Here is a 10,809-nt window from a genome sequence, read left to right on the forward strand (position 1 = left end):
ATAGAGGTGCATGTTAATTTGAGATTTTGAAAAAAATCTCGATATTCTATATCACTTAATAATCTTTTTAAAAAAGATGTAAAGAATATATTATATCACTTAATAAAATTGCATGTTTCTCATGATGTAAAGAATATATTATGTTTGAATTGCCGAGTGTTTGCGGCGGTAACATTTGCTTATTAATGCTCTATATTGGGTTTTTTGCGCCTGCATCTGCTTCATCCACCCAAAAAGGTTAATACCATATAAAATTTGAGACCACATAAGCCTTGAGAACGTTACCATTTCGCAAACATTGATATGGTAATTAAACCAAGAAGAACCGTGCTCATATCCTTCGCGAAGAATAAATATGAATATACTTTGCCGTGTGCGGAGCATGGGCAAGATAACTAATAATATATAATATATACTAAAAACTCTATTTTTTCCATAATTAACCTTATGTGCAATTTACCTTTCAGCAACCATCACCCTTATCAACCCAGGTGGATTTAGGAACCAAACCACAGACTCAAATAACCATACAATTAAAGAAGGTAACCCAATGCATATATGAGGTGAATCTTCTTCTAGACGAATAGGTACTGTATAACAAAAGAAGATAAATGTTATTTCCTTTCAAAGGTATATCATGTATGTTTCTGATACTTATGTCTTTTGCTTTTGGAGAATATAAGCAATTAGCCTACACATCTATTTTAGTAAACAAAATGTGTACACAAAGATCACAACAATTATTTCCACAAGCTTAGAACTCTTACTAAATAGGAAAGATAAATATGGTAAAAATTATGAACAAGTCTACTTGTAGGAAAGTTATACTCAATAGATATAATTAATTACATGTCTTGTATGATTTTACAAAAAATATAAATATAAGAGAAACCCCTAAATATAATAATCAAAAAGAGAAAGAATAATATAAGTTATATATAGAGTGATATATATATATATATATATATATATATATATATATATATATTCATATACTTAATTACCACCTCAAAATTCATTCGTATAATTCAATAAAAATTACATCATAAATTCGAGGTCCTTACCATTAGTATACATACCAGATAAGTGAATGGAGCACCTTCTTCATTATTTCCCAAGATTGTAATGAAATCTCAGAGCTACCTAAAAAAAAAAAAATCATTTTGAAACTTTGTATAGCATGCTAATATATCTAAGATAGTATGTCAATTTCAAACACAATAGACCTTTTAAAATATACATAATCTTAAACAGATTTACATATGAAGTACTATAATAATAGACTTATTGTCAATATAAATATGTTCTCTTCATATAAGGTCAAAAGGCACCTCAAATATTGTTGGTTATAACTTGTACCTTATATAGGAATATATATACACCTTGTATTTCAATTATGGAGATAAACACTTCATGTGAACATTGTAGAATATTTGATCTACCATCCATACAAGAGAAAATACTTCTGTGACCAGGTCTGCAAGAGAATTATCATCAAAACTAAATATTCTATATATCTCCTTTATAATTAATAAAATAATATTAATCCAAATTTAATGGATAAATATTGAATTTGAAAATAATCCACCATTGATATAAAATTTATTGTATCTTTACGGAGAAAACACAATTTGATTCTTAAGAGAATACGATTTTAGAAAGATACAAAATCTTTAATAAATTCAATCATGTTAAAAAAAAAACACACACATATACATATGCTTATTTATATGTGTGAATGCATATTAATGAAGTCATGACCAATATAAATCAGCTCGTTCATGTAAATTTTAATATAAAATAAAATTAGAATGAAAAAATACAGAGCAATTGAAACAATACCTACATGGATGACCAAATTATATAAATCCAGAAGAAAAGGAGTTTCAGATGTCCCTTATGATTTTAATCAATATCTATATGGATGATCAAATGATAAATTAAGGAGAAAAGACGTTCTAGATGTACCTTATGATTGAGTGAACTACAATTGAGAGCTAACACGGCGAGTTTTGATATGAGAGGATTATGATAGATGTACTTTACAATGAAGTGAAATAAATTGAGAGCTCACAGGTGAGCCGCCACTCTCTTACTCCACTTTTGATATGATAATATTAGGGTTCTTATCAATGACAGGTGTTTAGGCTATATTTAATTTGACCCAAATGGGCCATAAATTGTCCAAATGGAGGTGTATTGTTATTTCCTAACATCCCAACATGTAGAGGCCCAACACCTGGATAGGAGTTAGTGGATATAATTTATTAAATGGGCTTATTTTGGATAAGAAAAATTGGAAAACAAATTCTTTTCTTTGCTTTCACTTGCTCCCATCTCAAAGCCTTTATCTCCATAATTTAGTAGTTAGTATTTTAATATTTTTATTTCTTAAGTATAAAATTATATTTTGAAAATATTTCTATTTAATTTTTGTTGTGGCTTAATTGAATTTTACAAATTTTTATATAAATTTCTAAGTTACAAATTTATTAACATCCGATTGTAAATAAATTTACACAAAAACAAAAACAACAACAAGTTACATATGATTTATATTATAATTATATACTTACGGTTAAAAATGATTTCGTAAACATAAATGAAACCCATTAACAAATACTAACAATTATTGCTATTTTCTTAAAAATTATTTAAGTTTTGAATTAAATTTTCTTTTGTAGCCATTTCACAAGATATTCTATATAAACTATAAATTAAGGATGACCAAATCATATAAATTAAGGAGAAAAAGATTTTTAAATGTACCGTATGATTTATATTAAGTAGTGTAGATTAAGAGCTAAGATAGGATTAGGACCTTTGTCAATGAATTTGCCTAGGTTCAAATTTAATATGACGTTTGTTTATATTACATTTAATTTCACTAGAGTGGATTCTGGTGGATTGTATTTTCCTCAAATCACAACATATACCCATCCAACACCTAAACTAGACTTGGTGAACAAGATCATGAATTAACGAGTGGGCAATTATTCTAAAGAAGAGAAATTCTTTGTATATACATGCTGAATTTAGTAATTTGTTTTAAAATATTTGTACTTTTAATTGTAATATTTTATTTTGAAGATCTATAAATTTAAATTATTAGAAATATTATGTAAACTTCTAAGCTACAAATTTATTAATGTTGAGTTATATATAAATTTACAATAACACATAAATACTCAATAATTACCAAATTACCTATGAATTATATTAAAGTTATATACTTAAGGTTAAAAGTGACCTCTTAAACTAAAGCAAACCCATTAACAGATAGTGAACATTTACTTCTAATTTTTTATTCACGAAAATTAATTAAGCTCTAAATTAAATTTTCTCCTCTGTCTGTTTCAAAAAATATTCTACGTGAAGTTTAACATTGTTGTCTATTCTCAAATGCAATGTTAATAATTTTAAATTAAAAAAAAAACAAACCATGAGTATATGAAAATAAATTCATGTCATATTTGTCCTTTGTCTTTGTTATCATCTTCTTCAACAGATTTTCGAGGTTCCAATTTCAATTTATATTTAAATAACAGTGTGTCTAAGTTTTTATTTTCTAACTAGAAAATAATTTTATTGAATCTTTGTTGTTAAGTAACCTAAATTTATTAAAAATAGCGGTTAAACTTATAAGCTACAAATGAGAGTATATAAGTAAATTTCCAAGACACAAAAACAACTTATGATTAATAACGGACTTATCAATTATATGATAATTATTCACTTAAAGTTAGATGTGATTTTTTTATATGTCATGTATTCTAGATTTAGCAAAAAAAAAGTGATTTTCATCTCTTTGTTCATCACTCCGACATCAAATCCCACAGCTGTTGCACTCTTTTCCCGGGCCGGTCCCTCGAGTTCAATGTCCTTTTGGTTGATAACAAGACTAAGGCTGTGGAGGTCACCGGGCCTAACGGATCTCCTCTCCCGCATAGGAGTTCTGCGGTGGAGCTGTATCGGATTTCGTGAAGGAATTCATGTTCATTAAGAATTTACAAATTTAATATGAGTTCTTAATTGGACTTTGTAATTCAAATTTGTTGCTTATCAATTTGGACGGAAATTGTGACTTGAGATTTTTGGTCGCCGGAGTTGCTTGAGTTGCCGGAATTAATCCTCCCAAATTACCATTCCACGAGTTAATTTTCTTGGTGATATTCTAGTAAAAATCATGTTATTACAGATAGATATTGAGTGTGTATGAATAAATATGGTTATGAATGTGTATGTAAAAGAGGGTAAGAGGGGGAGATGGAGTCATGGAGATGGGGAGGGGGAGATGGAGTCATGGAGATGAAGATGGGGAGGGGGAGAGAGAGATTCGGAGAATGGGGAGTGTATTTCGGTTATAATGTGTGTTCGTATATTTATATATGATAGGGATATGTTGTGATGAATTTAGACCGTTGGATTGTTTTGTTGGTATGTTAAATATGGGCCATTAGATGTGTTTCACGCGGATTGCTGACATGGCAATAAATTTGACCGCTGGCTGTCAAATTTATAGTCGGTCAAATATAATTTTGGGCGGCAAATTTCCCTCACAAAACAATTCAAATTATTTGAATGCAAATTTGACCGTCAAAATAAGTCAATTATTATTCAAAATTTTTCCACCACTTCAAGCCGAAAATTTTGCCGCCCAAGTTAAATTTGACGTCATCCCTAATTTGTTTGGACGGAATTTTCCCTCCTATTTTTTGGGGGACCCGCATACTAAATATGAACGAATAAATTTGACCGGTGCTAAATTTGACCGTTTTCGGTCAAATATGAAAGTGGTCAAAAATAGTCGGTCAATTTTAACCTTGACTTGATATCATATGAATTTTACCTTAAATTTAATTGCTAGCCGTCAAAAATGAGCCTGTCAAAAATAATCGGTCAAAAATATCCGATTTTTCTTATAGTGGTGAGAATAGTTTGGTTCATACAGCACTTCGGCAGATTTCACCAGTTGGATGTGAATTCTCGGGAATCACACCAACTGGTGACTTCTACCCAAGTGTTGGCGGACCCAAGGCTGGGTCGTGGTGGGCTCTAGCCCGGTGAACTCTCGAATTTGTCAAAAACTACCATTAAAGTATGTGTTAACTCTGATTCAACCCGTTTATTAGCCCAGTTCACCTGAATTTGTCAAAAACTACTGTTAAAGTCTATGTTAAGTCTGATTCTGCCCGTTTATTAGCACATGTAAAAAAACATACAGTTCCAACTGTTCCAGACTTGAGAACAAAGTGCTTGCCATTATTAATATGAATTGTGTTCACATATTACAGTTAATTTATAATAAACAATTATTATAACTTATAACTTGAGGCGGGAAATGTGATTGAATTTGAATAGGAATCTAAAAACAAAGGTTTTATATCTAAATTTAAATCCTATGATGATATGTGTATATAACATTAAAATTGCATTAGTAATTATTGTAATATTAATATTTTTGAATATAATAAACTATATTATATATTATTGGCGTAGAATGTAATACATTAATTTATATAATATATTTTGGCTATTAATTCTTTTGAAAATATATTATTTAATTTAAATTACAGTAACATCCTCGATATGTAAATTTTTTTATCGACTAATATTTTCATTTAGTGTGAAGAGTAACACAACAATATTTTTAATATATAAAAAGATAAAAAGGTTAAATATAAAACCAATTTACGTATACTATAGGGTCCTGGATCCGACCCTAATCCACGCCAACAGTAATAACGTCAGCGTGATAAGATGGCTATACCCCTTAATACTGAAGTATCAGCTCTCTCCTCTTATATACGGTGGTTGTCAAGCCACGATGTATGAAAGGAAGTCCATTAGTTCGGAGACCAAGATTATGATGAAGAGATGGTAGCTTCTACGAATCTTATTAAATGAAATGTAGAGGTCTCTGGACGCCACCTCTGGATAAAAGCTATGATCAGGCATCTGTCATGTTTCATCTTGCCAATCTGGAAGACGGTGTCAAAACCGGCTTTCGTGATGACAGTCATCACACCGGCGTCAGGTGGGTAACTACTCACAATCATGCAATAATCACCGAAGTTGTTCCTCAACCAGAAAATCTCATGCTTCTACAAAAAATAAGTCGATAAGTATATCAACAAAAGATTATGATATTTAAAATTAAGTACAAAACTCACCAAAATTAAATAAATATCACTGAACCATGTGTCAAACAGACAGTGACCTATGATCGTCCTGACGGTGAGTAAACTACGATCAACTGGACCGGGATCGGCGTGTAGTGGATCCATGGATGTATATTAAGATCTACAATCAATTGTCTCATACGACATATGAGGCTGAAATATGGTGAACATCTCACGGAGTAGGTTGTAACTCGTTGCGGAGACCACACATGACTATAAAATATTTTGTCCTCTTACTAAAGAGTTGGGTACATGCAAATTGCACTACCAAAATGTAATTTAGCATATAAAATATTGTTAAAATATTATGAGTATCAAAATAACATATAAAAGACTATGCGTGGGAACTAAAATATTATTCATATTAAAATACATTTTTTATTCATTCTTTGAGAAAAATTAAAGAGTTGAAATTTAGGTTCATTATTCTTTCTTTAAATATTTATATTCATTCGTAATTGTTATTTCTCTAGAACCTTCTTTCTTTTCACATGATTACACATATCTTCTTATATAAACCATTCTCACATTTTTCATTTCGCACAATTGCCCTATTCTCACCTCTTTCTCGCTGTCTAAAACTCCAAATTCCTCTTACCTCTTCCCCTATATTTTACAAATCATCTATCTATGAATGTTACTTTTTATTGAGTCCATATTAATCACAGACGCCCCAAGAATTTTTACAAGAACATCGAGTACAGATATGTGCCCAATATTTCCATCTTTTGTTCAATCATTCATTAAATAATTATAAGCCTTCTAGCTTTATCTGTATTTCTCCAGTTTTTGTTTCATTTACCTATTTTTTTTTGCTATGCTTACAAAACTGCTAAATTTTTCGATTTTGTCTAATTCCAATTCGTAAGTAATTGTCAAATTCATGTTTTCAAATTACTTTTGTCTGGTTTAGATTTAGTTTTCTATAAAGATTTTGGATTTGAGTATTTTCGTCCCAATATTTGATACTTACTATGTGCAATAAACATTACCTTGGTTTATTTACATGAGAGCATTTTTGATGTAGGAAATTTTCTATGGCTTTTTGATACAAGTCTCTTGTAAAATTCATATATGGCATGTAATATCTTCTAATTATCCTTGAAATTTTATATCGTATTAATTATTGACATAATTTTCTGTTTTGATTTCAGTTTACGCATATTTGGAATATTAGAGGAAATAATGAAGAAAATGCTCCAACTCGATTTAGCATCCGCAGCCGTATATTCGATTGGTAATTTATTCTTTATTTATTCATTCACTTGTAGGATATATATATATATATATATATATATATATATATATATATATATTACTAATTTAACTATTTTATTATAAAATATTGTATTTTTTTTGCCAAAATATTATAAATTTCATAAAAAGACCTAATACAGCTTGGACAAACCCCAAAACTGGTGATACGATCAGGTTGACAAACACCGTTTTGTTTCCAGATCGCTTAACATGCAGAATACATATATTCTTTAAACAAAGATTACAATAGTTACCCATGAAATCCATCCTACACCATCTCCAAAATCAGTAGCATCACAATTGACATTCACACAATTAATTCTAGTTGTAATCCAATGTTCAGAACTTATTGGAGGTATAGATGCCCTTGTAATATGTACTATCTTCTGTCTTCAACATGCTGTTGAAGTTTCACAGAAACTGGATACTCTTGGGGGCATGCATACGTTACTCATTTGTCATCCAGGTACATTATTAGTTGTCATTGTTAGTACTTAATTATGCGATTTAAAGTAATTACTGGTGAAATGCATACTCCTTTAAAATTTGGTGCATACTGAACCAAGTTATTATAATTAACCTACCTTATATATTGAGGCACAAGTTAAAGTAATTACTGGTGAAATGCATACTCCTTTAAAATTTGGTGCATACTGCAACCAAGTTATTATAATTGACCTACCTTATATATTGAGGCACAAACACTTGTGCGGTTATGCTTTTTATGCTACCAGTCCTTTTATAACATTTAACTATGCACATTTTGCAGATTATCCTAAATTTCTGGCTGAAACAAAACTAATGGGAACACTTTTTTATGCACAAATCCTATCTTCAGCCCTACGTTGATGATATTGATCTTCCCATTAAATATCCATCTCTAGAGATGACAGAGCTCTAAATGCTCGAGCAAGAGCACAAGAGATTGATGGCGTTCTTATTGAAAAATATTGCAGGTCAGAAATCTTTTTGAGCTGTATCATGTTTTATTACTGTCAGAATGTATCTGTTGTCAAAAAGTTTGTAGGATACTTCACCTGACCACATGATTCTAAGACAAATCTTGGTTTTTGTGGCAGCAATTATACGCTTCTGTTACCAGGCCGCTCACAAGTTTTGTTGAAGATGAAATCCCTAATATATTGTGTCATCATCAAATCTCCAGAGACCTCCACCTCAAATTTTGGGTAATCTTCCATTGAGCTTATTCGCAGGGAAATCTGGAGTGTACTATAATCAATCTGTTAAAAAGCATTACAATTTGAACAAGTGTACTAAGGAAACTCCAGCTTCAACAGGCTGGTCTTTTCCAGTTGTTGATAAGTGTTGAAACTGTTACCATTCACTGTTGCATTGTGTTCTATTCTGTTCGCCAGAGTTTAGATCTTTTTCTTAGGACAAATAGCAGATTTTTTAGTTTTTTAATAGATCGAAAGATTAAAGATTTTGAAATACGATGACAGTAGTTTGTCGTATCTGTGTAATTATGAACCTTGTATATGATATTAATCTTGTTTTCTTAGATTATCATGAAGAACTAACTTTTGTATAGTCTTCTATCAAAGGAACTTTATTTGTTTGATAATGCACATTGCACTGAGCTCTTATATCGACTCATGATAATACGAAAGCTGTTGTCTGCTGACAAGTATAAAAATCTTATTGTATATGCATATGTGATGTTTGTACGAATTGTCCTCTTCATTCCAAACTTTACCACCCATCACACAGCGAATCATTGTCATTTGTCAATAATCAAATAATTAATTTGTAGCTCTGACTGAGCTCTCGGACTCTGTGAAGGGTTGAGTTTGACTATCGTATGATTTATTTGTCAAGCTGGCTAGTATATAGAAGTACAATAGGTTATGTCCAAGAAACGACACTTCACAGTTTTAATGAACAAAACTTGACAGATAATACTTTATCCTCAACTAGTGCTCGTACGACGTTGTCCTAGCTCTACATCTCCATACAATATACAATACCAGGAATGCAAAATCAAATTGTTGTTGCTTCAATTGAACTTTCAGACTCTGTGAAAGGTCAAGGTTGACTTGTATCAGAAGAATTTTGTCTTCCTCAACTGATCCAACAGCGAAATTTGATTTGCCAGTTGATTCAGAACACAAGGCCAAAGTGTTCAAGCTGTTTTCCTTTGCCAATCCTCACATGAGGACATGAGATCTTTCTTGGATTTCCTTTTTTACCTGTTTCGTGTCCACATTTGCTGCTGCCCCACTAGTCCCCATCATTCGTGATAATCTCAACCTGACAAAAGGGGATGTTGGCAATGTTGGAGTCACTTCAGTGTCTCGAAGTATTTTCTCTAGGCTTGTAATGGGAGCAGTTTGTGATCTTTTGGGACCATGATATGGCTGTGCATTTGTCATCATGCTTACGGCCCCAACTGTGTTTTGTATGTCATTTGTGGCAGACGCCAGCGGCTACATTGCGGTCAGGTTTATTATTGGCTTCTCCCTCGCGACATTCGTGACTTGTTAGTATTGGATGAGCACCATGTTCAATGGTAAGATTATAGGCACTGTGAATGGTACTGCAGCCGGATGGGGGAATATGGGAGGAGGAGCCACTCAGCTGATCATGCCTCTTCTTTACGACCTAATCCAACATTTTGGAGCTACTCCATTCACTGCCTGGAGGATTGCCTTTTTTATCCCTGGATGGCTTCATGTGATCATGGGGATCTTGGTGTTAATACTTGGTCAAGAGTTTGTTAAAGGACAAAGTATTATCCCTTAAGAATTCAAGAAAGAACTTAAGAGTTTAGAGAGAATAAGAAGGAGAAGAAGAGATTCAGAAATTCATTCATATATTTCATAACATTGCTCCCTTCTTCTGAAAGACTTGTCCTCAAGTCTGCAATCACTCAGAATCCAACTGAGCCAGTGCTTCATCAATTGGAAAGTCAGGAAATCTCTGTAGAAATTGTTCTGCAGCTTCCCATGTAGCTTCATGATAAGGCAGATGTAACCATTTGACCAAGTATTGAATCTGGACAACATTTTGCACCTTCCTCATACGTTTCTGTAACAAGGCTTGAGGAACAAATAGTATAGAATTGCCCTTGCTCATCCACTCTGGTAAAGACACAAGCAGAGGTGGAGTTCCATAGAATGGCTTAAGTAGTGACACATGAAACACCTTATGGACATGAACATCTGGAATTTTGAGTTTATAGGCCACTTTACCAATAACACTTTCAATCTGAAAGGGCCTATAATACTTTTTTACAAGTTTCTGATTGACTCTTTTGCTCACTGAAGTTTTCCTATAAGGTTGTAATTTCAGCGCCTTAAAGGATCTATCACTCCTGTGTTTATCAGCTTGAGCATTCATCCTATGCTGA

At 31.9% G+C, this 10,809-nt stretch overlaps 1 pseudogene; it reads left to right on the forward strand.

Moving 5' to 3' along the window:
- Positions 1-5,903: 5,903 nt before the first annotated feature.
- LOC108207115 (high-affinity nitrate transporter 2.1-like) lies at positions 5,904-10,202 on the forward strand (annotated as a pseudogene).
- The last annotated feature ends 607 nt before the right edge of the window (positions 10,203-10,809 follow it).

The sequence above is a fragment of the Daucus carota genome, chromosome 2 (assembly GCF_001625215.2).
Source record: "Daucus carota subsp. sativus chromosome 2, DH1 v3.0, whole genome shotgun sequence".
NCBI classification, from domain to species: domain Eukaryota; kingdom Viridiplantae; phylum Streptophyta; class Magnoliopsida; order Apiales; family Apiaceae; genus Daucus; species Daucus carota.